Raw genomic sequence first — 23810 nt, 5'->3', positions numbered from 1 at the left:
TCATTATTTGTCAATTTTTGTTTATGTACGTATTTATATTATTCTGTAATTTTTCAATTTTTTATACTTATTTTTTATCTAATACAGGTTATTTTAATTTTTTTAATAATTTATCAACAGGGTTTTTTTTTTTTTTTGAGACGGGAGAAGAACCCGTCGCAAAAACCATTAATAGGCTTTTGCGACGGTACCAACACAGTTGCAAAAGCTGTCTTATTGGAATGTACAAGACACCTTTAGCGACGGTAACCGTGCCGTCGCCAATACTTATAAGATGCCAGAGACTTTAACGACGGTAATGTTCCCGTCTCAAAAACTCACTTTTAGCGACGGGAATTACGTGCCGTCGCGAAAAGTGATTTTTCTCCCATTATTTGCGACAGGAAAAGTGCCGTCGCAAAAAACACACCTTACCGTCGCAGAAACTAATGGCGACGGTACTTACCGTCGCGAAAGCTCTTTTGCAACCCCATCTGTCGTGACCCCCCCTTACCGTCGCAAAAAGCCACATTACCGTCGCAAAAGGTATTAGCGACGGCTTCCGGGAGCATTTGCGACGGCCATTTATCGTCGCAAAAAACGAATTTTTTTGTAGTGACAAGTCCAACAACAGTTGGAGTAGTGACCTCAGATCTTAACTCGGAAAGGCCTAAGCTGATCAAGTCTTCATGATCTACTACCCTTACCTTAACACTAGTGCCATGGATTTTGACATCATAGAGACCCATTTTTTTAAGGAGCTTAATGGGTATCATCATAATATTCCTCACTAGACTAAATTTAAGGTTTGTTAACTAGAGTACTACTTCTGTGAGCTCAGTCTTGATCTAGTGATATGCTTTTATAGTGCAGCAAGTCTTGGAACCCTTAATTTTGTGCCAATAATTCATTATTGGAAAAAGATTTAGAAAGAGAAAGGAAAAAAAGTGTAAAATTATGTGAAATATAGGTATATTTTATTTATATTTTACCATCATTTTCTATTTCCATTTCCAAATTTCTCCCCAAATCCTTGAACCAAACACAGCGTTAGGGATTGGACTGTCTCCAGTCCTTCATCGGACTAGACCGTCTAGTCTGGGCCATTGAGTCCACTTTTGGGTCCTGTTTGGATAATCTAAATCGTTACATTTTAAGGTTTGTCGAGTATATTATCCCTGTAAAAAATCAAGTTGATCGGATATCGGAAATCACGTGTTCGTATCAATTTTGCATGAATCGTTTATTTTCTCACTGTTTATTATTTTTTTTTCCATATAAAACTGATCCAAACACGTGGTTGACTTTATCCGATTGACTTTATTTTTTGTAAAGATGATGCATTCGACGAACCCTAAAATGTAAATGGTTCAGATTATCGAAACAGAACCTAAAAGTGGGCTCAATGGGCCCAATAGTATGTTGTTCAGTCTGATTTGAGATTGGAGAATAGTCAGTCCCTTAATTAAGATTTGTCGAGTCCATATGTCGAACGAATCTAAACCGTGTATTGATATTTATTAGTAATTTTTGGGTAAAATTTATGGGTTTGTAATATTAGTGAAGAGAAATTACAAGAGCATAAATTCAACAATGCTATAAACTTAGAAAAAAATACTCATAATTTGAATTGTGTGGATCAAATTTATTATTGATATGGTCCTTAACATGTGGGATTGTTTGGGATATCCTAAATAAGTGCACTTTTGAATTTTTGGATTAAAAAGTTAAGAAAAAAAATATGATTGTTTGGGATGACTTTTTGACTTTTTACGAAAAAATATATATTAAAAAATTGTATAATTTAGTATATAGGAGAAGGGAGAGAAGAATAGGCAGTGCAGTGGGCAGAGTAGTGGGCAGACTAGTGTATAGGATATGCTTGCCTCCTTTTTCGAGCATTGAATTGAACGGTGATGTTCGACTCGTGGGGGCCCACCACGGGTCTCGTTTTGGTAATCGGAACCGTTCAATATGTAGAACTCGTCGAGTGCTATATGCTTATTAAAAATCACGTTGATCGGATATCGACGGCTATCTGATCGGATTAATTTTTTGTCAATCGTTAACTATAGCACCATCCTTTTTTTATACAAAACTGGTTTGATCATGTAGTTAGTGATATCCGATCAACGTGATGTTTTACAGAAATATAGTACTCGACGAGTTCTAGACATTAAACGGTTTAGATTATCAAAATGGGACCTGTGATGGGCCCCCATGAGCCGAATAACACCGTTCTTAAGCTTGCCTCCGCCTGTGTAATTTGTTCTCACTAAAATCAAGTAAAGCAACTTACGTCAGAGTGAGTTGTACCTTTTTTATGTAAAAATAATTTTTTTATTTAAGATGCCAAAACAAGCCTATGTTTTAATATTATTTTCTATTGAATTTAGTTACTAAACATTATTTTTTTGTCAATTTTAATTAACGAAATAAGTAAATGATTTAGATTAAAAATAAATTAAAAATTTTAAATTTAAATTAATAAAATTAAAATCTCAAATTTTATTTTATCCCAAGGGTCAAATCCTATCTCCCCCCCTCTTAATTTCTCCTAGAATCTTGATATATACTAGTATTAATTAAGCCCTTCATTTCTCCTACAATCTCGATATATACTAGTATTAATTAAGCTGAGTATGCAAACCAAACAAATAATATATATTTCCAATTAGTACTGAAGCAAAGGCTCCCTCTCTCTAATTATTCATTTTAAAGTAGGAAGGAGACCTTTTCCCTTTAGTCTTTGTAAAGTGGCTTTAAACATCAAAACACTAGTACTATGATTCCATCAAAATCTCAGCCGATGTGCTCCAAATTCATGAATGCATGACTTCTGAGAAGGGTCTCCATTAGGAGACTTACGGTTGAGGTTGGGAAGTAATTTTTTATTTTTTATTTTTTAAAAATGTGTAAAAAAATAAAATAAAGAGATGATGCGATTCAAATAAGACAATAAATTAATAAGTTGGACTTTTTCTTTACCTTTTCAAAAGAGGCATTAGTGCTCGTAGTGTTTGTTGGAATTTTTTCAAACTAGAGGTGTGTACATATGTCACATTTATGAGATTTGTGATAGTTAATTATAATCTATTTTGATGTTAAATTATAACTTAATTATAATTCATTGCGGACCAATAAATTTGAAATTAGATCATTCATTTTTTTAAAGACAAAGGATAAAATGAAAATATATTGAGACTTTGTTTGTTTTGAATGATAGAGGAAGGGATTGAATTAGTCGTGAGGTGGAGTCCATGAAAACCATGTTTGTTTGAAAAAATGACCATAAGACTAAGAGTCCCATAGGATTAGAAATATCCTCTTGTAAGGGGACTAACAATCCTATAAGGCCACGTTTATTTGGTGGATTAGATTGGATGAGATTGTTAGTGAGAAGATAGTTAGTGAAAAGATTGTTAATGTGAAGATTGTTAGTGAGGGGATTAAGGAAAAGTGTGCCTTTGTTATGATGATAGTATGGGAGATGATTAGTGTTAGGATTGTTAAATTATATTTTATATAAAATGAATAAAAAAATATTTCTATTTTAAAAAAGGGTAATTTTTTTGATAAATTCTCCTTTTAAGTGTTTTATTCCATCTAACACATTATTTTTTAGTATTCCATTAAGTCTTGTTTAATGTAATATGACCAAACCATTCTTTCTAATATTTTGCACATGTTTCTATTTTGAAAATAATACATAACAATAGTCCCTTATTTTATGGAGAAAATCTCTTCCTCATTCTAAAGAGAAAATCTTTCTCTTATTCCATAGAGAAAATCTCCTGCCTTTTTTAAGGAGAAAATCTCCCCCGCATTCCATGAAGAAAATCTCAAATTATGAATTTTGAATTTTTTTATAATTTGAAAATTTTAAAAATAACGCAACAAAAAATTTGAATGAAAATCAAAATACAATATTAATGTTCACAGTAAATAACAAACGTGCAACTAACTTTTGAAAAAACAAAACACATACTAAAGTACAATGTGAATGTTCACAATAAAAAACGAACATACAACTAACCTACGAAAAAATAAAATTCATACCAAAATACAATGTAAATGTTTACAATTTATAATTAACATACAACTAGCCTTAAAAAAATAACTCATACCAATATAAACATTTACACTGCAACGTGAAAACATAAAACAAAAGTGAAAAAAGTGAAAATCAACTATTTCAATTATTTAATGGTAACAAAAATGATTGTGCAGCTAACAAGTATAATAATAACAACAACAAACATCAATTAACTTTTAAAAAAACAAAACTTATACTGAAATACAATGTGAATGTTCACAATTTACAATTAATATACACTTAGTTTTTTTTATTTATTTAAAAAACTCATATTAATGTGAACATTCACACTGCAACATGAAAATATAAAATAAAATTAAAAAAAAATAAAAATTGACTATTTCGATTGTTCAATGGTAATAAAAATGATTGTTCAACCAACAAGTATAGTAAAAAAAATAACAAAATATTACTAACTTTCGAAAAAACTTAAAAAAAAAAACTCATATCAAAATACAATGTGAATGTTCACAATTTACAATTAATATACAACTAAGTTAGAAAAACTAAATTCATAGTAATATGAACATTCACACTGCAACATGAAGCTATATTAAAGAGAAAAAAAAAAGAAGACTAATTCAATTGTCTAATGGTAACAAAAAATGATTGTTCAAACAATAAGTATAGTAACAAATAACCAATGATATGTGAACATTCATATCTTACAAAATATATAATTATGTCCATATTTATATTCTAACACTTATTTTTCATAGTTTCAAATAATGTGAAATGTGAACATTCACACTGATTGATAAAAATTAGAAATAATGGCAACAATAGATTTAGAAATTCAAAAAAAAAAAAAAAAAAAAAACTCAATTACTCTAAAAACAAAAAAAATATCACACACATCCTCATCCCCATCTTCATCATCATCTTTATTAGTATCACCACTATCATTAACAATCTATGCAATTTCACCATTTCACCAATCCAAATCAAACCAAATGTGAACATTCACACTGATTGACAAAAAAATAGAAACAATGGCAGTAATAGAATTAGAAATTCAAAAAAACTTAATCACTTTAAAAAAAAAAAAATCACCCATATCTTCATCTTCATCATCATCTTTATCATTATCACTATTATTAACAATCTATGCAATTTTACCATTCTACCAATCCAAATCAAGCCAAACCCACATTTGAAGAATATGTTTGTAACAAATTGGTTGGATATAAACAGAGTTTCAACTTATGACAATGGAGAAACATAGAATTTTGGACACAAAGCAACGATGGACGAACACAAAACTTTGAACACAAAGTGACATTGAGGAACACAAAGTTTCACCGCAACAATGGAGGAACATAATATTATTTTACCACCATGAATTGGCCTGTGGTGCTGCAAGTGAAAGTGATTTCATTAAGAACCAACTTCTAGATTATTAAACTGTAAAGATCCTTCTGGTATATTCCCATAAATGTTGTCTATTTTAGTTTATGTGGACTTTCTCACTCATATTAACTAATTTGAACATTTTGTTTTGGGCTGTGCACAGGAAGCTGATATTGAAATACACGCACAAATATAGGGTTGGACTTTGGAGGCCTCGAGCGGAGCCTGTGAAATCGAAATGGCTCCAGAGTGCCAAGATACCATAATATTGCTGCTGAATGTGAATGGACACCACTCTTGAAGGTTGAAGAGTTTTGGGAACTTGTAACTGTAATCACTTTTGTTCTCGAACTTCTAGTAATTTAAGAAAGAGTATCAGATACATGAAGTCTTAGATTTAATTATGGAGACAACTGGTTTGGTGATTTAACACCAGTGCTATCATTGGTATATCTTTATTCAGTCTAGCACAAGTGGAATATGGTGCTAGGTGACTATGGCAAGTTTGAGTTCATAATTTCTTGCTTAAGATTGATTTCTATGATGATATTCGCAAAACTACTTTCGTCCGACCATTTTTAACTCTTCAACAAACCATTAATTTTTCCTACATTTATTTTTGCAGGGTACCTTCCATGTGAAAGGAAGGTACATCATTTTAGGTTGTGGATTTTAGTATTTTTGACTCGTGCCTATTAATTTTGGAAAAAAAATTGGGAGCTCTAATGGTGGATCTTTAGATATCTCTAATGATGTGTGGGTTACACAATAATGTGATGTTTGTGCCTTGTGTTTTTTTTTTTTTCTTTCAACAATGATACATCTAAAACTAGAGCTCTAATTGAGTTCTAGTGAGGTGAAAAATCAAAAAAATAAAAATAAAAATACAAGAGTAAAACATTACATTAAGCTCTACGTACACATTAGAGCTATTAGAATTTACAAATTAAAACATCAAAATATTTTTATTTTGTTTTGTTTTATTTTGTTTTATTTTTCCTATTGTCAAATTATTAGAATTCTGTTTAGAATTTTAAAATTAAAAGACCTGTCATTTTTGTTAATTTTGAGCACACCGACTTCTCGCCGGTTGGTTTGGGAATAGACTATTGTTCAACCTAGCTTGTAGATTGTCGATATTTGCAAGCGTATCTAGATTCCTTTTGTCCGGATTCCTGGCTAGGAGGTACTTCTATGATGTCACAGAACATTGCATCTACTCGTTCCTATGTTCAATTTGATTTAGAAAAAATTAATGAAAAATCTACTAACAATTGTTTAAGATATTAAATTCAGTAAGTATTTTTTTATTAGTGAGAAGTCTACGATTCGTAAAATAATTTTATGAAAAGTTTTTTTGATAATTTTGTAAGATATTGTATTTTTAATTTTATTTCTTAATTTATTTGTTGATTTTTTTTGTTTGTTAGGCTTTTTTTTCAATCATATGTTTAAATTTATATCTATCTATTCAAATAAATTTTTTTCCTTATCTATTCAAATTTAATTTGTTGAATTTTTTTTTCCTTAAGTGTTCAACGTTATATTTATCTGTTCAATTTTTGTTCAATTTTTTTTACCCGATCTGTTTGATTTTATGATCTCTTTAGTTCAAGTTTTATTCTTATCCGTTCAATTTTTTTCCTTGAGTTTTTCATGTTGAAATTCTATCTATTCAATTTTTTTTTAATTTTTTTTTTCTGTTCAATATGTTATGTTTATCTGTTCAAATTATCATACCTACACATATGGATAGATAGATAGAGAAGGGTCCTCCAATTTTGTCTGTTTAAAATGCTTCCTATCTGCATGAAGCTCTCTTACACACACACACTCAGATCTATAAACATATGTTATTCAACGGCATATAAAATAAAATAAAAATAAATCTACTAAAATAAAAGAAAAATCTATTAACAAAAAAAAAAAAAAAAAAATCTGTTCGATTTATTTGCATCCATTAATTGTTTTAATCCTTTGCTCCCCAAACCACCATTTGGAACAACAACAACAAATAGTGAGAACACAGATCATGTTCAATTTTCAGGTCACAGATGATCTCAGTCATGAAATTTGGAAAAAAAATCTGGGAAACCATCATAGTCATGAAATCTGCGGGGAAAAGTCTGTTTAGTTGCCAAGAAAATCTGTGATGGAAGCTGGAGAACACTAGAGACAAGTGATATAAGAGTGTAACCAGATTTCTCAAGCACTAACCAAAGTAGCAAGAGTAACCACCTGAATCGCCACTGTTTCATTCTTACTCTTCCACGGCATCACCTGCAATTGTTTAGATTAGAACAAAAACAGAGTTGAAGGTAAATTGAATTCACCATTTGTAGCAATTGATTCAAAACAAATGTGATAAATTCAACAAGGATTTTAACAAAGTAATCAGTTTTGAAACAATCAAATGTGGATTATGAGATGATCTGATCCTGAATTTAGATAAAGTTTGTGCTCTGATCTAGATCAAATCAAAAAGGTTCTCAATTTCAACTTCAAATATATATATATATATATACTTCGTTAAAATCCTTTAAAATTTTGGAGTGATTTATTGTTCTTGCATCAAATTGTTTAAGAACAACAGATTACTCCAAACTTCAACAGATCACCCACACACACTCACACATACACACACACCTAATAGATCACCAACAAATTTTGTTAGTAATGGGCGCCCATGTGGCATGACCATTTGAACATAATTTGGATCTTATCCAAATAGGTTTTGAATTAAATTCAAACCTATTTAGGATAACCACTCAGGATATAAATATTATCAGTTTTAACTGATATGGATAAATAATATAATATAATATATATCTGATATATGGTTATGGGTAACCTAAGAAAGAAACAACGTAGTTTTTGTTTTCAACCCATAAACTGACTCTCTCCCAAGAAACAACGATCAAGTCATTTTACACTGTGGTTTGTATGGGTGATATTCACCATTGTAATATCACCCCACTGCTGGGATTGATTGATTAGATTCTGGAAGCACGTGATTTATCCATGAGGTTTTAGATCGAATCAGGTATGATCTAAACATTTTATTCCGCTGCAAGTTTTGTGATCTTTGATTTACATTGGTATCAGAGCCTTTGATGGATATTTTCGTGTTTCCATTAATCATGTGTATATTTTTACATGTGTATGTTTATATTATATACATGAATGTCTGTAAAGAAATTTTTTTTTACTTTGATTAGATTAAGAGCATAAATATTTTTTTTATGTTCATTAATGTCTTTTTTAAGACCATAAACGGTTTTATTTTGAAAAAAGGAGTCCGGCAGTATAAAAATCGGACCAGAAAACACCCGGGAAGGCGGCGCGTGTGATACACGCGCTGTATGACGCCTCCCAGCGGTGCCACGCGCCACCACGCGCAGCCACGCGCCACTACGCGCCGGATGCCCTGCTGACGTGCCTGCACGCGCCATCACGCACGCGTCGGCGGCGCTGTCCACGCACGCGCGCCGTCCGCGCCTCGCACGCGCGCCGTCCGCGCCTCGCACGCGCGCCGCGTGCTGGAGCCGAGCGCCGAGCCGCCCTCCGAGCCGCGCCGAGCCGCCCCTTAAGCCGACTCGCGCCGAGTTGCGCTGAGCGGCGCCGAGCCGAGCCGAGCCGTTTTTTCCCCCTGGCTTGGCTCTAAGGCTCTGTTTGTTTGTTTTTTAATTCTGAATTGCGTTAATTGGCCATAATTTATTCGTTATAGCTTTGTTTTAAGCATGGTTGTTACCCTTAGACTCAGAATTAATTTTTCTATATTCTGTAAAATTTTGAAAATTTTACGAAAATATGTAATATTTTTCCTGTGTTAATAATGCATTTTTTTTGCTTTAAAATGATTCTGGTATTGCATAATTAATTTTCTGGGGTTGAAATTTTTATTGTGGACTTCTGAAATGTTTTACTATCTACTGGTAATATTGTTTCAGTTTATCAGTTTCTGGATTTTTTATTTCTAATTTTATGTGTGTTTATTAGTTATTTAAAATTCCAGAATATTTCAGAAAAATTCCAGAAAATTTCAAAATGATGTACACTTTAATTATGGCATAATCTGAATATTGAATACAGCATATTTTTTTTGGATTTGTAATATGTTGTAATTAGAAGAGCATGATTATTTATTTATTTATTAGAATTCCATTATTAAATAAATATAGCATGAGTTATTTGTAGATTTACATTAAGATGCTATTGTATGGAATTTATCATGCTTTGTATATGCCATAGTCAGTGGGAGGTTATTCGGTTGAGAGAAATCTTTGTAGATTAACTCCCGAAAACCAATATTTTGCGCATAAATTAAACTAAATTTTGGATAATTGTCACTTGTGGCGCAAGAGATGATTACGAGCATAGCGGATTTTCGATCTTGCGACTTGTGTAATATTGCCACTATTTAATTTAGATTTTTGCGGCAAAATTATGTTATGCTAATCAAATTAATCCCAATGCGAATTTCTCTCTAAATTGATTTAGCTTATGGAAGTTAATTTGGTTGACCTAGACTTAGTAGAGATGTTCAAATGTGAACAAACTAATCCCATTCTTTAGATGAGCAAAAGTCTTGGAGACTTTAGGTCAAACCTTAATTGAGCCAAAGTAAGGAAACATGACTCAAAGTCGCCGTGTTTTTGTTGCCTTGTTTGGCACAATAAAAACTAATGTGTGCGTTATAGTTAGCGGCACGCTACATAGTTTTGGTTGGCGAGTTTTGGAGTTATGAAATTAGTAAGCCCTCAATAGATCTGTATATGATCTTGACTAATGAGCTGCGCGGATTGACTTTGTAATTTGACTTGTAAATAATGTTACATCATTGGATGAAGTAACATTCAAGAGTCACGTCATCCAAGAAATGCGAGCTTAAATAAATTAGTCATTAAGTGTAAGACGAGTAGCCAGTACGAGCAGTGTTTTGCTCTCTACCCAATTATTGGGAGTGGATTGAGCGAAATTTCATGCACTATAATAGTGTGCGTTGAAATATCACGTGAAGTTAAAAGATTAGCGCTTAGAAGCTGCAAAATCTATTAACACTGAGTGAAAAGATTGGCGCTTAGTGGCTGCAAAATCTATTAGCATTGCCAACTTGTCTAAGTGTGGACACTTACTGTTTCCACACTTGAGTGTGAAACATGGATGAGGTGCTTCTTTGTGTGATTCCTTTACTAGGCTAACGTTTTGAATAACATTTACCACTAAGCGCAAACGTTGCAGCATAGTAATGAAAAGGTTAAGGCTGACAAGGTTGTTATGACTCTAAGAATTTAACGCATCGCTTGTAAGAGCATTGTGTTGAATTAGACTCTTTAGCCTAATTCGCGCTTAAGTTACTTCAGGAGCTATCATAGTTGATAGCTTATTCTCTCCTTCTTGTGGATAGTAGAATTAATTGCAAGTAACTATGAAGCGAGAAATAGAGATGGCAACAGGAGTATCGTCATCTTTCAACTAGATGTATTAAAGTGTATGGAGAATAAAATTGACTTGAAGGTGCAGGGGATTAGCACTTACTAGTTAAATTTGCGACTTAGGCGCAGTTGATATCTCCATGACATCCTTTTTATGATCTAGTGAATATGACTTAGTCGTGAGTCATTACCTAGTTGGGCCTAAACCTTTAAAACTTGTCTTCGAGAACTCACACATTAAGATGATTGGAATTAGTTTATGACATTGGTCATGAACCAGTGGCTTATTATACTTAATCACATTAATGAGATGATGACACGATGGTTTGAGTAGGCCTTCTCGGGCCCACTCGCTTATGACATCCTGCTCTCATGTGAATGTGTAACTTTGTTCGCAATGGGTGCGCACAAGTAAGTAGGAAAGCCGCAGAAGGTCGTTTGTTTTGGCGCATTTAGTCCACTATGATATTTTGTGACTAGATATGTGTGAGGGTATGATAGCTAAGCCTCAATCTCGACACATTTATAGATTACGATACGCATCTGAGTCAAGACTATTTGATCTCCCATAAGTCAAAAGTTTTGAGATGATTTTTGACATTGCACATATGAGGTCGAGATCAATTAGATAAGAGTTTTTTGTGCTTTTAGTTTTGACCAAGGTGGCGAGTATCTATTTGAGTTATTTTTTCAGAAAAACTCTGTGAAGAGAGATGGATGCTTAGAAAATTGATTATTCCTAGTACTCAACAACACACTGGTGTAGTAGAGATAAGGAATTAAATATTGTTAATGTTAGGTAGATAATGGCGCAAAATGTTTCCCAATTGGGAATTGCACTAGTTTGTTGCCTATATCCCTAACTAAGTGCCCTCCATATCAGATTTTACACTCCATTTTGAGTAATGGGTTAGCAGAGAGCCATCTATGGGCGATCTGTAACCATTAAGCAGCTTATCTTTATTCTACTTCTCATAAGATTGCGAAGTTAAGACCTAGGGTTCTATAGCGCATTATTGTATGCTGTCTTGTAAACACAAAGGGTCGTGTGGCGCATTATTGTATGCGGTCATGCAAACCCTCCGGGTCATGTGCATATAGGTAAGCAGCTTTGTGGTAGTGTAACTAAGTCACATAAAGTTTTATTAGTAAAGGTGACGTGAATAGAGTTTTCGGAACTCTATAAGATGGAGAATTCCAAGCATAGCGCTCTATGTAGCCTAGTTGAGAATGGAAAGAAATTTCCAATATCCTAGGGACAGTGGGAGCGATGTGTCTACTAATGGATTACTCCATTAGAGCAGAATACTCTACATTCTTAGTTGCGTGGTAGCAAATGTGAAAATTTTCCACGTCATCACTGGGTGATTGAGAGGGAAACATTCATGATTGCTCCGCAAGATGATAAAGAGCCTAGGATAATGCCAAAGGCTCTAGTCCCCTGTTTTTAGAAAGTGGATCAATGTTGCGCAGTTTAAGACAAAGTCTTTGAGGATTAACCATTTTTTATAATTGGTTGACTTTCCATTATGACGCAAAACTGTTATAAAGTTATGCGTAATTTGGATAGTCATTGTTGAGGCATAAGGCTCGCTAGATACCGAATGGTCGCACCATTGAGGAAAGTGTAGACCATGAGAAGACTTCCTCCTGGGGAGTGAGGTTATTTTGACTTAGGCTATAATTGACATAAGTTCGGAACATTGATTTGTGGACATTGTGACCTGATTTCTCATTAGAGAATTGGATAAGTAGATCCGTAGGGATTTACCTTCTGCTTTTATGGTGAAAAGTTAGGAGCGCAAAAAGGTTGCTGGTTCCAATAAATCTTTTACAACCTAAAGCAGTTATCCAAACAGTGGTTCTTAGATTTCGTCAAGCCATGATAGGCCAACGATGATCAATGAAGACCACTGAGGTATGATCAATGGTCCAAAAGAAGTTTTTCCTTACTTAGTCATCATGAGCCAGGAATTTATAAGGTTGTCGCCACCTAGGGTGGGCAGTCCTCTATTTTAGATATGATGGACATGGGTGATGTAATTTATATGCTCGGATGTACGATCCTTAGGGATTGTTTTAGGAAAATTCTCGGTCTGTCTTCGATGAGTTACATAGAGAATATCTTAGAATGATTCTAGATGCAAAATTGCAAATCCATTGACTTACCTATCGGTAAAAGCCAGAGCCTTAGCTATTGAGTGAATCCTCAGATTGTCTTTGGGAGAAACAGATGACCTATATTCCTTGATCTTTTCTTTGTTGTGGGAGCCTAAAGTACGCTATGTGGGCGTATTCGGCATGATAAGTGTTATCTTTGATAAATGTTTAACTGAGTTGTTTAGACATTGACCTTGCTCATTAGACTGTGGATAAAATGCTTTATTAGAAGCATATTAATTTGCTCATTGTAAAATTCAATGCGCTAGTTGGGCGCATCTGCGCTAGTTGGGCGCATTAAGAATGAACGCAAATTGGTCACCAAAAAATATCTTTAGAGAGGTTATTGCGCAAGAGGTAGTGATCTTAAATCATTTCATGTGAGGCGCACATGGTGGATTCCGTTGTATATACTTATCGCAAGAGGTGCTGATAAGGCTTATGTTTGGAATCTATAATTGCGCAAGCTGTGGTCATTTTTTTTTAAATCGATCACTTATTTTGAGATGATGGGATGTTGACACTATTATGGTTTGTGTCATAATGATTAGCAGATGATGATGTCAGCAGGCAAGATTGGCTCACTCACATGAGCAATCGCCCTTGGCGCTTGGGAGCGAGCAAGGATGAGACTGGTGGTTTATTTTTTTTGGAGCCAAGAGAGGCTTAAATCATCCACTATGTATGTCGCCTTGGTTATAACCAAGATGAGGTCGTGTTAAGGACCAAACATGGATGTTAGTACCCACTTTCCATGTTATGCCTGTTATGATTAGCCAGATGCGAGATCTCATTTGGCGCCTAGAAGGCGAGCAAATAGAGAATTCGGGTTAGGCGCTAGAAAGCGACTAGACTAATATCTGTACGGTGTATCGAGTATGACATCACTCTTTATGGAAGAGTTACTCCACCGTAGCATGTATTCATACTATATGTGCTTGGCGACCGAGTAATGAGGTGAGAGAATGGATCCCTGCTTCCTTACCGTGTGAGTCTTACGTGTCATTATTGATATGACTTTCATTTATGTACCCTTTTGTGACTTTTGACTATGTCATAAGGTAAGGGGTTGATGTTCTGCTACTTTGGTATGTTGCCTGCGGTCATGCATGATTCGGCCTTAAGGGACATCACTGGGAAAGCGGTCAATCCTAAACTAAATGGCATGAGTGCAAAGGGAAGATCATCTACTATTACACCACTGTTGTATATTCACTGCCGGCAACTCACATCGCTCTGTATGAGAGGCGAATTGAGTGTGAATATATTGCAAGAATTGAGAGGGTCAAACATGCTCTTTTTGGGGGATTAGAGATGTTTTTTGGACCGGTGTAATTAGATGGGTCTGGGGTATATGAGACACTATTTCTGTTCTTTTTGGGTTGATGTCTCTATGCTGGCTCATTTTGAGTTTCTAGTATAGAGCTCCCACATGCAGGTGTTCTCAGCAGTCGCACGGTGCAGTGGCTAGTATGAGATTGTTTATTTTTGGGAGATTGAGACAGAGATGTGGCAGTGTCATGCCAACTCATGTGCGAGTGGGAGATGTTAGTAATGGGCGCCCATGTGGCATGACCATTTGAACATAATTTGGATCTTATCCAAATAGGTTTTGAATTAAATTCAAACCTATTTAGGATAACCACTCAGGATATAAATATTATCAGTTTTAACTGATATGGATAAATAATATAATATAATATATATCTGATATATGGTTATGGGTAACCTAAGAAAGAAACAACGTAGTTTTTGTTTTCAACCCATAAACTGACTCTCTCCCAAGAAACAACGATCAAGTCATTTTGCACTGTGGTTTGTGTGGGTGATATTCACCATTGTAATATCACCCCACTGCTGGGATTGATTGATTAGATTCTGGAAGCACGTGATTTATCCATGAGGTTTTAGATCGAATCAGGTATGATCTAAACATTTTATTCCGCTGCAAGTTTTGTGATCTTTGATTTACAAATTTAAACCACCGCATTGCCGATCTCAGACCATCTCTGAACCATAGCCTCTAAAATCGATTTCAGAGCTCTGAACCACTAAAACTGTTGGAAATGGTTATAAATTCTGGGTAAAACCAGAATTTTATCCTAAGTTCGGTCTTTTTTTTAGGTGGGCCCCGTGTGTCGATTTTCACGGGTCAAAGTGGTAACGCGTTCTATGCCGCGTTGTGATTCACGTGGTATATTTGGTTGCTCAAAACCATTACTGAGTGAATGGGAAATTGAAGCCAAAGTGTGCACCATGGAAATGGAGTTTTGGTGGAAATTCCTTAAAGGTTTGAATAAGGCTTGTCCCACGTTGATTTGGTGGGAGGTTTTGAAAGGGTTTATAAGGCATGGGTTTGGTACTTGGGGCGGGCGGGCGGGCTGGGCTTGGGCGCAGGTGCGTGGTGTGTGGTTGGGCTTGGGCTTGTCCGGCCCAATACTAATCTTTTTGGGTAAAAAATATTTGAATTTAATTTTATTTTTGGTAAAATAAAATCCAGAATTCAAATTAAACTGGTTTGGTTTTTCTGTACATCCAAACAGGGCACTTCCCGTATTAAACCGGAAATAATCTGATCCGAATTTACTGTACACCCAAACAAGGCCCTTCCCGTTTTTGTTATCTGTTTGAATTGTAACCCAATAGACAAAAACCTAGAGCCGCCGTTCCATCTATAAATAGGATAGCCCTCATTTGGATTTTGGGAACTCTAATTTTCGTCCTTCATAATTCTGCAAACATCCTCTTCATTTTGCTGCATTATTTTCTTGTCAGAGAGAGTATAAACACTTTGTGTGTTCGTTAGACAATCAATTTGTAGTGCTGCTATTGTTTGTGGTAGATCATTTTATCCTGGGAGATAGACGTCCAAATTCTGAAAGCACCGTGGAGAGGACGAATCTGTCTTGAGGACACAGTGTCAAACACTGGACTTGATCAGAAAATAATTCGGAGAAATTAAATCAAGTAAGTTATTTAATTTATCTTCAGTGTTGTTTTTATTTATTAAAATCAGATTTAAATTTTGTTTTTGTAACAAAATAAAATCTGTTATTTATTTATTTACTTTTTATTTCGAGTTTGATTTTTGTAATCAAACAAATTCTCTCATTTTCTTTATTTCTTTAAATTCTCATTGTTGTTGTCTACACAATAGAATTAAATTTTTTAAATACAGTGAAGATTGTCCAACAATCTTAAGACATATTCGTTTTTGGTATCTTCGTTGTATTTAATTTTTTGTGTTTTCAAACTAATATTCTGGTTGGAAAAACAAATAGTGATTTATGCTATTTGACAGATAGTAGTAATATACTGTCTCTTTTCTTTGACAACTAGTACTAATATACTGGTGTCATTAACAATTGCAGAATATTATTTGGTGTTACAGAAAATTATTTTGGTATTTTATTTTTCTAGTTTTAGTAACAAGGAAAAAAAAATTATATTATTTTCTAGTTTTAGTAACAAAGAAAATAAAATTATTTTGTGTTTTAATTTATTTTCTGATTTTGGTAACTAGAAAATTATTTTGTGTTTGTTCTGATTTTTGTAATCAGATAGTTTTGTGGTATTTTATTTTCTAGTTTCAGTAACAAGGAAAATAAAATTACAGTATTTTCTAGTTTTAATAACAATAAAAATAAAATGACTTTGTGTTATAATTTATTTTCTGGTTTAAGTAACTAGAAAATTAATTTGTGGTTTGGTTTTCTGATTTTTGTAATCAGATATTATTTCGGTATTTTATTTTACTAGTTTTAGTAACAAGGAAAATAAAATTGTTTTGTATTGTAATTTATTTTCTGGTTTTAGTAACTAGAAAATTAATTTTGTTAATCAATCATGTAACTTTGTGACTCGGTCACAATCTGTTAATTTTGTAAGTAACTTATGGTTTCGTTTGGTAGACCACTTATTTTTGAACCCTTTGTGAAAAGGTGTTAATTATTTTGACTTTATCATAGTTCATCGTGAGTATACATGGAAGAATTTTTTTCTAGAGTAAAATATTAGTTTTACAAACTAATTTTATTTTTATTACAATGTGGATTCATAGTCTTGAATTGTTTCTGCACTTGAGTCGGAATGTATATATATATATATATATATATATATATATATATATATTTTCACAAGAACATTTTAATGCATATTTAATTTGTTTATTTATGTACAAATCAAACTTATTAAATGAAGGTATGTTTTGTCATTTTGAAGTTTAAAGTTTAAATGCGTTGGATTTTATTTATGAGTTGAGAATCATTTTATTTTATGATGCAAGTGATGGGATCGTGCATGATTAATTTATTTTGTTAATTCATTATTTTTAGTTGATGCGTTTGATATGCATGTATGATATCAACTCAATTATTTCTTAACAATAATTTCAAGTGATTTGGAATGATAAATTGTTATGTCGACTTTGGACATAAACAGGTTAATTTGAATATTTCTAATCAATTTTGAATGGGTGTTTAAACACCAGAGAAATTTAAACATGAAGATGTATGTAATTATATCGGTCCGTTTAATTGGGAAGTAATTTAAGAAATCTTTTATGTTGATTATTGAATTATGTGACATGAGATGTCATTAATAATTATTTTACTTGCGTAGTAGAATTTGTTAAACCATGAACCATTTTATTAATATGGGGGTGTATCTCTTGCATTAGTTAAGATAATTTAATTTTCTTCTGTCACAAATATTTTTATGACAGTGACATTTATTTGTTATTGAGTTGCAAGAATGTATACAATTAAATGGGTTTTTGAATTGTTTGATTCTTAGGCAAATTTTTTTTTTGAGGATATGATTTTGTCAAAACATTAATTCTGACTTGAGTAGTCATAATTATTTTGGTTTTTTCTTGAATTTGTTTTAAAATTCATTGATTTATATTAGAAGTGATAGGGGTGGTGAATATGATACACCATTAAATGTATTTTGTGCACAACATGGCATTATTCACCAAACTACAGCACCCATGTTACTAAGTTCAGGATTACCACAGAACTTGTGGGGGGGGGGGGAAGCAATTTTTGTCTGCTAATTATGTTCTTAATAGAATACCCCACAAGAAAACCAACAGCACTCCTTATGAATTGTGGAAAGGTCGACTACCTTCCTACAAATACTTAAAAGTGTGGGGGTGTTTGGCAAAAGTTGAAGTTCCTGTTCTTAAAAAGACTAAGATTGAACCAAAAATAGTAGATTGTGTGTTTATTGGTTATGCTCAGAATAGTAGTGCATATCGGTTTCTGACTTATAAATCAGAAATACCTGATATAAATGTGAACACTATTATAGAGTCAAGGAATGCTGTGGTTTTTTGAACATGTCTTTCCTTACAAGAAATGATAGGAATTAAGTTCACGGAAAAGAACTTATGATTGTACACAAAGTCAAGAGACTAATGACAATCAAACACAAGAGACTATTAATAGTCTCGACCAACAGGATTTAACTGATGATGAACCAAGACGAAGTAAGAGAGCGAGAACTTCAAAATCCTTTGGTCCAGATTTTCTGACATACCCATTAGAAAATGAACCTCAAAGCTTTAAGGCAGCAATGATAGGTCCTGAAGCACCTTTGTGGAAAGAGGCTGTTAATAATGAAATTGAATCCATTATGCAAAATCATACTTGGGAATTGGTGGATCTTCCACCAGGTTCTAAACCTCTTGGATATAAATGGATATTCAAGAGACACTACACCAAAATTGGGCTTTAGCGGCGGTTTTTTACCGCCGTTAAAGGCTGTAAAATCACCGTTAAAGCCTTTAACGGCGGTATTAACGGCGGTTTCGTTACCGCCGTTTATGCGTGTGTCGGAAAAAGTGAAACCGTAGTAAAAAGGCAAATTACCGTCGTTAAAAGTCGACCAAAAACGGCGGTAATATAGGACCAAAAACGGCGGTATTTTACCGCCGTAAATAGGTTCAAATTTTTCAAAAAATAATTCTTTCTTCTTGCACTCCCCAAGTTTTGAACCCAAGACCTCTCATCCACCAACACCAACCACTCTGCCACAGCCACTCTTCATGAAATATATTCCCTAAATAAATATTTAAACATTACTTTTACTTTATTGTAGATGGTTTCGCCGGAGCTCGCCGGAGTTTCGCCGGAGCACGTCGGAGTTTCGCCGGAGCTCTGCCGGCAAAGACCGCCGTCATTAACGGCGGTAATGATTGGGCATTAGCGGCGGTTTTGTTATTGCCGTTAAAAGTGGGCATTAACGGCGGTTTCGTTACCGCCGTTAAAAGTGGGTTTCATTACCGTCGTTAAAGACACTTTTAGTGGCGGTTTTTTTGACGGCGGTAACGAAACCGCCGTTAATGATTTTAGCGGCGGTTTTCGTTACCGCCGTTAAAAAAACCGCTGTTAATGCCCTGTTTTGGCGTAGTGAGAAAAATGAAAGCAGATGGTTCAATTGACAAGTATAAAGCACGACTTGTAGTTAAAGGTTACAGACAAAAGAAAGGTCTGGACTTTTTTGACACATATTCCCTTGTGACAAGAATAATATCCATTCCCATGCTTATTTGGTGATCTAAATGCAGTGATCTATATGGAGCAACCCAAAGGGTTTGTAGTGTCGGGGCAAGAAGAGAAAGTTTGTCGACTTGTAAAATCCCTTTATGGATTAAAACAAGCACTTAAGCAATGGCATGAAAAATTTGATCATGCAATGCTTACTAATGGGTTTAAGATAAACGAATGTGACAAATGCGTCTATGTTAAAAACACTGACCAAGGATATGTCATAATTTGTCTTTATGTGGATGACATGCTTATCGTTGGAAGCAGTCAAAACATGATCAAATTAACTAAGCAGATGCTTAACAAAAGATTTGATATGAAAGATATGGGGGTCGCAGATGTTATATTAGGAATGAAAATTACTAAAACATCTGACGGATATGCATTATCTCAATCTCATTATATTGAGAAAATTCTTGATAAATTTATCAAGGATAATTTGAATTTAGTTAGAACACCTGTAGATATCAGTCTTTATTTATCGAAAAATAAAGGTGATGCAGTGTCTCAGTTAAAATACTCCCAAATCATTGGAAGCCTAATGTACCTAATGAATATTACTCGTCCTGATATAGCTTATGCTATCAGTAAATTGAGTAGGTACACTAGTAATCCCGGAGAAGACCATTAGAAAGCGATCATTCGGGTTCTTAGATATCTAAGATTCACCCGTGATCATGGTTTGAACTTTACTCGATATCCAGCAGTACTTGAAGGTTATTGTGATGCAAATTGGATATCGGATACTAAAGATTCAAAATCCACAAGTGGATATGTCTTTACTCTAGGAGGCGCTACTGTTTCTTGGAAATCCATGAAACTAACATGCATCGCACGATCCACAATGGAATCCGAGTTCATTGCTTTGGACAAAGCAGGAGAAGAAGCAGAATGGCTTCGTCACTTTTTAGAATACATACCAATGTGGCCAAAACCTGTGCCAGCTATTTGCATTCATTGTGATAGTCAATCTGCAATAGGCAGGGCACAGAATCACATGTATAATGGTAAGTCACGACATATTCGTCGTCGACATAATACCGTAAGGCAATTGTTGTCAAACAGAATAATCTCAATAGATTATATAAGATCTAAAGAGAATATTGCAGATCCATTAACAAAAGGTTTGACAAAAGAGCTAGTGTATAGTTCATCGAAGGGAATGGGATTAAAGCCTATTACATAAGAGTCGTCATAATGGTAACCCTACTTATATGACTGGAGATCCCAAGAACTAAGTTCAAAGGCACAACTAAGTTATGTATGGCTCACCAGAAATCACCAAGGGATTAAAATTCCTACCCATTCCTATGGTGAGAGTGATATCAGCAACATATGTTGTCTGCAGGGGTATAAGGATAAGCTTTGCTTTTAATGATTACTTATATCTTGATTAAGGCATAAAATCAAGATGAGTATAAGGAGATACTCACAATAAGAATCACCTATATGAGTGTTGAACTGGGGCCGGTTCTATGAGAATGAAGAGGCTAAATTCTCTAGAAACACTTATGAAAACCAGGCGCGTTCAAGGCCAAAATGAACACAACAGTGAGAACCACGATGTGTTAGAAGATATTTTGTGTGAAATCTATTGTCTTGGCTTACACAAACGGTTGAACAATTCAAGGCATCGCGTCCATTGGTTAGCCAGTAAGTCCGATAGGTTATCACTAGGGAAGGTTCAAGGCCGAAAACTACCTATCCTGATGCAAGATATTTTCGACTTATACTCTTTCGATAAATCTGCATATTGTTACATTTCTGTTGTCATCAAATTCCATTCATGTGGGGGATTGTTGGAAATGGTTATAAATTCTAGGTAAAACCAGAATTTTATCCTAAGTTCGGTCTTTTTTTTAGGTGGGCCCCGTATGTCGATTTTCACGGGTCAAAGTGGTAACGCGTTCTATGCCGCGTTGTGATTCACGTGGTATATTTGGTTGCTCAAAATCATTACCGAGTGAATGGGAAATTGAAGCCAAAGTGTGCACCATGGAAATGGAGTTTTGGTGAAAATTCCTTAAAGGTTTGAATAAGGCTTGTCCCACATTGATTTGGTGGGAGGTTTTGAAAGGGTTTATAAGGCATGGGTTTGGTACTTGGGGTGTGCCCCAAGGGGTACCCAAGTGTTTTAGAGGGAGAGGTTATGGGCAAAATGGGCTAGACCCATTGGACTCAAAAAACCACCACACGCGCGCGCGCCACTGCCGCCGTCCGTCCGGTCGGGCGGGCGGGCGGGCGGGCTGGGCTTGGGCGCAGGTGCGTGGTGTGTGGTTGGGCTTGTCCGGCCCAATACTAATCTTTTTGGGTAAAAAATATTTGAATTTAATTTTATTTTTGGTAAAATAAAATCCAGAATTCAAATTAAACTGGTTTGGTTTTTCTGTACATCCAAACAGGGCACTTCCCGTATTAAACCGGAAATAATTTGATCCGGATTTACTGCACACCCAAACAAGGCCCTTCCCGTTTTTGTTATCTGTTTGAATTGTAACCCAATAGATTCAAATATGTTTGAATTCAAAACCAACATGTATCATACCTGTTCAATTCAAAAACCTAGAGCCGCCATTCCATCTATAAATAGGACAGCCCTCATTTGGATTTTGAGAACTCTAATTTTCGTCCTTCATAATTCTGCAAACATCCTCTTCATTTTGCTGCATTATTTTCTTGTCAGAGAGAGTATAAACACTTTGTGTGTTCATTAGACAATCAATTTGTAGTGCTGCTATTGTTTGTGGTAGATCATTTTATCCTGGGAGATAGACGTCCAAATTCTGAAAGCACTGTGGAGAGGACGAATCTGTCTTGAGGACACAGTGTCAAACACTGGACTTGATCAGAAAATAATTCGGAGAAATTAAATCAAGTAAGTTATTTAATTTATTTTCAGTGTTATTTTTATTTATTAAAATCAGATTTAAATTTTGTTTTTGTAACAAAATAAAATCTGTTATTTATTTATTTACTTTTTATTTCGAGTTTGATTTTTGTAATCAAACAAATTCTCTCATTTTCTTTATTTCTTTAAATTCTCATTGTTGTTGTCTACACAATAGAATTAAATCTTTTAAATACAGTGAAGATTGTCCAACAAAAACCACCTCTTACATATATCTCAATCTCGACACATGTAATGATCCAAATTATGCGAAAACACACAAATAAATAGTCAAATACTCAGTTTTGATGAGGAAGAATATACATAATGAAAGACTCGGCTTTGCAGGAAGAATTGGGAGATGAATTGAAGTGTAGAGGCCTTCACTACCGCCATAGAAGAAAAAGACCTTGGACTGAGCAGCGAAGAAAGATTCATTACGATACGATACTTACGAATCGAAGTAGAGACAAGTGAGATTGAATCGAATATATATATATATATATATATAGAGAGAGAGAGCAAAGTAAAAACCCTAGAGATTGTTGCTTCATTATCATCAAACGAGCAGTGGCGGCTAGATCAAGGGAGGTGGTGGTGTCGGCGGTAATGGAGGTGGTGGTGTGAAACAGATCTGTTCGAGTTAGGGTTTCGACAGCAGAATGTACAGATCCGCATGCGGCGATTCCAGAACTGGTTGCCAGCGTCGGTTCTGCGTCTCTTCCAGATCTGGTCGTCGGCGGTGGTGGTGCTGCCGCCGCTGTAAAGGTTCAGATCCGCGTGGTGAAGACGAGAGAGAAGTTTGGTTAGGGTTTGGTTTGGGAAACAATATATAATTCATGTGTCCCAAAAAAATGGTTCTTTTGGGGAATCTAATTTTTTGGGCAAATTACAAACATCCTCGAGGTTTGGTGAAAATACAGATTTTTCCTGAGATTTGAGAAATTATATCCCGCCCCCTGAGGTTTATATTTTCATAACAAATTGCTCCCTGAGATTTTTATTTTCATATAGATTCTCTCCTAATTTTTCCTAATTTGTTATGAAAATTTGACCCTCAGGGGGTAATTTGTAATTTCTCAAACCTCAGGGGGAATCTGTATTTTCACCAAATCTTGAGGGGGTGTTTGTAATTTGCCCAATTTTCTTTTAGTAGTATAATTATTGTACTTTAAAAAAAATTAATTTTCTAAAATTACCCTTTTGATAGTACATTTTTTGAGAATATCAATGTCATAATTATACTTTTTATATTATTTATTAATTTAAAAGAAAGGCAAAATATGAAATTTATATTATTTTTGTACTTGATTTTTGAAGAGGAACTAATGTTTTGGGACAATAAAAAATGG

General features: G+C 34.5%; 1 long non-coding RNA gene across 1 annotated transcript; it reads right to left on the bottom strand.

Moving 5' to 3' along the window:
- Positions 1 to 7352: 7352 nt before the first annotated feature.
- On the bottom strand, positions 7353 to 23285 carry LOC114303939 (uncharacterized). Its single transcript, XR_014329283.1, has 2 exons — positions 22783 to 23285; positions 7353 to 7705 (listed from the first exon to the last, which is right to left on the bottom strand). It is a non-coding gene; the product is annotated as an uncharacterized LOC114303939 (long non-coding RNA).
- Between the last annotated feature and the right edge of the window lie 525 nt (positions 23286 to 23810).

Source organism: Camellia sinensis, chromosome 5 (genome assembly GCF_055761805.1).
Source record: "Camellia sinensis isolate YWXY chromosome 5, ASM5576180v1, whole genome shotgun sequence".
In the NCBI taxonomy this organism is placed as follows: domain Eukaryota; kingdom Viridiplantae; phylum Streptophyta; class Magnoliopsida; order Ericales; family Theaceae; genus Camellia; species Camellia sinensis.
Note: the sequence above shows the minus strand (reverse complement) of the source record. Positions and strands in the feature narration are given on the sequence as shown.